Source organism: Mastomys coucha, unplaced genomic scaffold (assembly GCF_008632895.1).
Source record: "Mastomys coucha isolate ucsf_1 unplaced genomic scaffold, UCSF_Mcou_1 pScaffold21, whole genome shotgun sequence".
Classification (NCBI taxonomy): Eukaryota; Metazoa; Chordata; class Mammalia; order Rodentia; family Muridae; genus Mastomys; species Mastomys coucha.
Window position 1 is genome coordinate 75,390,835 of NW_022196904.1, and position 5,704 is coordinate 75,396,538.

A 5,704-nucleotide genomic window follows, 5' to 3' on the forward strand; every position below is an offset into this window, starting at 1 on the left:
TGGTTTCTCCATCTATGTTGATTGAGAGTTTGCTGGGTATACTAGTCTGGACTGGCATTTGTGTTCTCTTAGAGTCTGTATGCCATCTGTCCAGGATCTTCTAGCTTTCATAGTCTCTGGTGAGAAGTCTGGTGTAATTCTGATAGGCCTGACTTTATATGTTACTTGATCTTTTCCCCTTACTGCTTTTAGTATTCTTTCTTTCTTATGTGCATTTGGTGCTTTGACTATTTTGTGGCGGGGAGTTTTTCTTTTCTGTTCCAGTCTATTTAGGGTTCTATAAGCTTCTTGTATGATCACAGGCATCTCTTTCTTTAGGTTGGGGAAGTTCTCTTCTATAATTTTGTTGAAGATATTTACTGGCCCTTTAAGTTGGAGGTCTTCACTCTCTTCTATACCTATTATCCTTAGATTTGGTCTTCTCATTGTGTCCTGGATTTCTTGGATGTTTTGGGTTAGGGTCTTTTTGCTTTTTGCATTTTCTTTGACTGTTCTGTCAATGTTGTCTATGTTGTCTTCTGCTCCTGAGATTCTCTCTTCTATCCCTTGTATTCTGTTAGTGATACTTGCATCTATGTTTCCTGATTTCTTTCCTAAGATTTCTAATTCCATAGTTGTCTCTTTTTGTGCTTTCTTTACTGTTTTGACTTCCATTTTTAGGTACTGGATGGTTTTACTCAATTCCTTTACCTGCTTGTTTGTGTTTTCCTGCAATTCCTTAAGGGATTTTTGAGTTTCCTCTGTAAGGGCTTGTACCTCTTTACCTGTATTCTCCTGTATTTCTTTAAGCGAATTATTCATGTTCTTCTTAAGTTCCTCTATCAGCATTGTGAGATATGCTTTTAGATCCAATTCTTGCTTTTTCGGTGTTTTGGAATATCCAGGACTTGCTGCAGTGGGAGTACTAGGTTCTGATGAAGCCAAGTAGTCTTGGTTTCTGTTGGTAGGATTCTTGCTTTTGCCTTTCACCATCTCTTGATTTTTGGTGTTAGATGTTCTTAATGACTCTAACCAGAGCTTGTCCTGTCCCTGATGCCCTGCAAGACCCCTGAGACTAGTGGGGCCTGTGCCTCCCAGCTGGCTGCTCCCAGCTTAGAAACTCACAGGAGAGAAGATGGCAGCACTCACTGGAGAGTCCGGTTCAAGGTGGTCCCTAGAGGCAGGCCCTCCACTTGCAGGGAAGGGGCAGCTAAGGTCACTAATCCACCTCTGTCACTTGAAAGCTGAGAGGATCTTGTCCCTGCCACCCTGCAGCTCCCCTGCAACTCCTGGGGCCTGTGCCCCCGACTGGCTGCTCCTGGCTTAGGAACTCACCAGAGAGAAGATGGCCTGACTATGTTTTTTAATGTACCTAGATTGATATAAAAGCAAACTTGGAAAAAGTAATGGCGCTTCATGCTTTATAAACTGGCTAAATAAGTGTCTATCTTAGAATACTTTGTATTAAATAAATAAAACAAAAAACAAATAAACAATCAAAAACCCTCTTGGCAGAATGAATGTATTTATTTTTATGACAACTTGCATAAAGACCCCAGAATAAGAAAATCCTGTTTTTTTGATAAAGAAGCAAAAAATACAAACTGCAAACAAGACAACATCTTCACCAAATGTTACTGGCCCTGTCGCTAGATAACTACAGGTAATAGAGGAATATAAATACATCCATATCTTCCTGAGCTGGACCCAGCTACAAATGGATCAAAGACTTCAACATAAAACTATATACACTGGGACCTGATAGAGGAGAAAGTGGGAAATAGTATTGAACTCATTGGCACAGGAGAATACCATTAGCACAGGATGTAAGACCAATAATTAATAAATAGCACTTCATGAAACTTAGACAGTTCAGCATAGCAAAGGACATCATTATTGAAACAAAATGGAAGCCTGTTGAATTGAAAAACATTTTTTACATATTCATGGCCAATATAGGGTTAATATTCAAAATATATAAAGAACTCAAGAAATTAGATCTCAAGAAAAAAACATAACCTAGTTAAAATGTGAAGTAACGAGAATTCTAAAAAACAAAAACTCAAATGGGAGAGAAACACTTAAATGTCCAGAATAGTTAGTTATCAGAGAAATACAAATGAAATCTCTTTCAAGTATAATAGTTCCTCAGGAAGATGGGAATATATTTCAAGATCTAGTTATATCATTCTGAGACATATACCTAAATGTTGCTTCATCCTATCACGAAGATAGTTCCTAAAACATGTTCATCATTGCTTTATTCATATTAATCAGAAAATTGAAACAATATAGGTGCAAATCAGGTGATAAATGGATAAAAAACAAAGTTGTATATTGATAACATGAGATATTAGTCAGCTGTTAAAAATGACTCCTATCAGTGTGATTAAGGGTGTCCCTGACTCTTTTCTGACCAGTATTTTTCCTTCTACTGGGTTGCCTCGTCCATCCTTGATATGAGGTTATATGTCTAGTTTTAATGCATTATGTTATGGCAAGTTCAACTAATATCAATAAAAGACATGATTTTTTTTCTCAAGGGAACCAAAGTAGCAGTCGATCTTGGGGAGAGGGGGTACATTCCATAAATATATGCCTATAAGTCAACAGTAACCAAGCTACAATCCATAGAACCACAGACGTTAGATCTAGAGTAAAGAAGTAGGTCGGGACAGGTTGATATCATTAGAAAAGTGAAATAGAATAAATTGTTGTGGGTGGATGGAGGGACAGGATGGGAGTATTAAATGGGGTAGGGGAGAGAGAAGAGGGTGTGCAGGGAGGAATTATGGTGAAACACAGCTAATAGTAAGGGCCTTTGGAAGGCTAAAACAGTAGAAAACATATATATAAGGAAAAATGAGAGTCCTAACTAGCTACTGGTTATACTGGTTATTATCAAATAAAGCTCCTAGTACCAGGACTGGGTTATATCAAATAGAATTGTTGGTCAAAGGGGTCATATAGGAACCCCCAAACTACTCAGACAATTGTCAAAACCTTAGGCTGCTCTCCAAAAACTTATAGCATTGTCCCATTGCTGATGGCAAATTTAAATGTTTCATTGATCATGGAGATATCAGGCTGGTGCCAATAAATATGACATAAATACGTTATTGAAATGTATTTGTTACACGAAAGTACTTTTCATGATACCAAAGCAGAAATGTAAATACCAATATGACCACAAATACTTTGATGTGCATTGGTGTCCTGCCTGCAATATTTGCTAGTGTAATGATGTCACAAGTTTGTGGGAGTAATTGTAAGACCCTCTCAAGCCTTAGCTGACCGGAGACCCCCTGAGTGAATCACGTGAAGACTGATTGATGCAAAGAACATGAGGGTTTTTATTTCATTGCATTGAGGCTGTCCCAGACCCTAAGGAAAGGAAGCGACCCCACACAGCTTTTATACATTTTTCAGGACAGCAGTTATTAGACAAAATGTGATTGGTAGAACAGTGTCACTTTTTAAATTGATTGGTGTTTAGGGAATGAGGTGGCAAGGACTTCCCTTGTCTGAAAGTGAGCAAAGGTTCACCCTGTGGAATGTGTCCCCACTAGCAGGTTCTTTCTCACCCTGTGATCTCCCTCTTTAGAGTTCTGCTACTTTCCCAGATTTCCTGAGCTTATCTTATTAAGGAAATTCCTGGCCTCCTGGTGTTTTTTTCTGTGATGTCCGTGTTTAGTTGGATCTTACACTATCAAGCAATGTATGATTTGACTTAAGATTCTCTTGGAAGGATGGAACATGACTCACTGTTAACTTGTGAACAAGAACCTGAGATTAGATAGCCTAAGCACCTAGGGTAAAATCAGAAAACACTGTTATAAAAACTTCAATTACATTGAATTTAAAAGCTTAGCAATAAAATTACTCATAATGATAATCTGCTATACTTAAAGATTTGTGCCTTGCTCAGCCAGCATCAGAGAAACTTCCTCTAGAAGTATATGACAATAAATTCAGGAACCCATTCCTGGACTTTATACAAGGAGTGTAAGACCATGAAACAATCAGCCTAAATGGCATAGCTACATCAAATATTTCCTTCATGGCTCAGGGAAACATATATATATATATATACTGCTTTCATTTTAGCATTTTTATGGGATTCTTCAGTATCTGGAGAAGGGGGATTTTGCATCTATATCTGCTGTTGAGTGTGTGTGTGTGTGCACCTTTTCTTGTGTTATTTTCCACCGGTTGGTTTTCTCTATGAAATTGTGATACTCTAGCTCTTTTTAAAAATCCTATTATACAATTTAAACTAAGTTAATAGAATTAAATTTTCTTTTATTATTACCTGTAGAAGTCTATTTTTTCATGAGTGACAGAAAGGGGATGAATCCAAATGAGTGGACAGATGAAGAGAAACAAGAAGGAGTAGAGGGAGAAAAAAACTTTAATCAGAACAATATGTCAAAAATTATTGCTCAAAAAAAGTGGTAAAATGCTTTGTGGTATGTGCATGTGTATGTGTCTGTATGTGTTGTGTGTGTGTGTACTTGTGCATAATTAATTATTTGCATTTTGTCAGTTTTGTTCATTTAGAAATCCCTGACCAATGCTCATTTCTTTTATTTACAACTATGAAAAACATCTTGATGTAACCTTTCTCACAGCTTCCTTTATCTGTTTGTTTCTAAGACTACAGATAATATGATTTAAGAATGGAGGGATAATTGTATAAAATACAGAAAGAGTCATCTCCTCAAGTATTTCTGAGATTACTGGAAGTCTTAGGTACACATAGGCAGCAGAACTAAAAAACATGAATACCACAACAATGTGAGGGACAAGGGTAGAAAAGGCTTTCTCTCGCTCTCCTATGACAGGAACCTTCAACACAGCTGATAATATACCAACATATGATACAGCAATGAATGTAAAACAGCTACTACCAACACTAATGGCAGAGAGAAGAATTGAGTTTGTTGTTAAAGGTGTCAGAGCAAGAAAGCCTCAGCAAAGCAGGCAGTTCACAGAAGAACTGAGGGACCACATTAGAGTGACAAAAGGACAGCTGGAAAGTTTTGAAAGTGTGCACACTGGCAATGATAAGAGAGCTAAGAAGGGAAGCCAGTGTCATCTGAATACAGAATTGATGGTTCATAATCACAGGGTAGAGGAGAGGCTTGCAGATGACCACATAGCGGTCCTGGGCCATGATGGTGAGAAACAGTATCTCTACAGCTGCACAAAATAAGAACAAAAAGATCTGTGCTGCACACCCAGCCACAGAAATGTTCCTGTGGTCAGGAGAGATTTAATACAAGCATTGGGCACAGTAACAAAAACGTAGCCCATGTCGAAAATGGACAGATTCCTGAGGAAGAAGTACATGGGTGTGTTCAGGGTCTGGTCCACTGTAGTAGCAATGATGATGGTAAGGTTCCCTAACAGGCTGCCCAGGTACACCAGCAAGAATAGCACACTGAGTAGGATCCTGAGCTCCCAGGTCTCACCAAAAACCTCCAGGAGGAACTCAGTCACCAGGGTGGAGTTGCCCATAGTCTCAAATACGAGTTTATCTGAAAAGGAAAAGCAGTGACAGAGAATGATATAAATTAATTCATAGGTCAGTATCATTTTCCTAAAAACTCTTTATGTTTTCGTTTCCAAAACTGGCCTGTATGTGCAAAAAATCACACAGTTGTTTCTTTGGTTTGCATACATTGTTTAACATCGTTAATTCTTTTTTTTTTTTTTTTTTTTT

The 5,704-nt window shown here is 38.0% G+C and overlaps 1 pseudogene; it reads right to left on the reverse strand.

Annotated features, from left to right (window-relative positions):
- Positions 1 to 4,531: 4,531 nt before the first annotated feature.
- LOC116101284 lies at positions 4,532 to 5,499 on the reverse strand (annotated as a pseudogene).
- Positions 5,500 to 5,704: the final 205 nt, after the last annotated feature.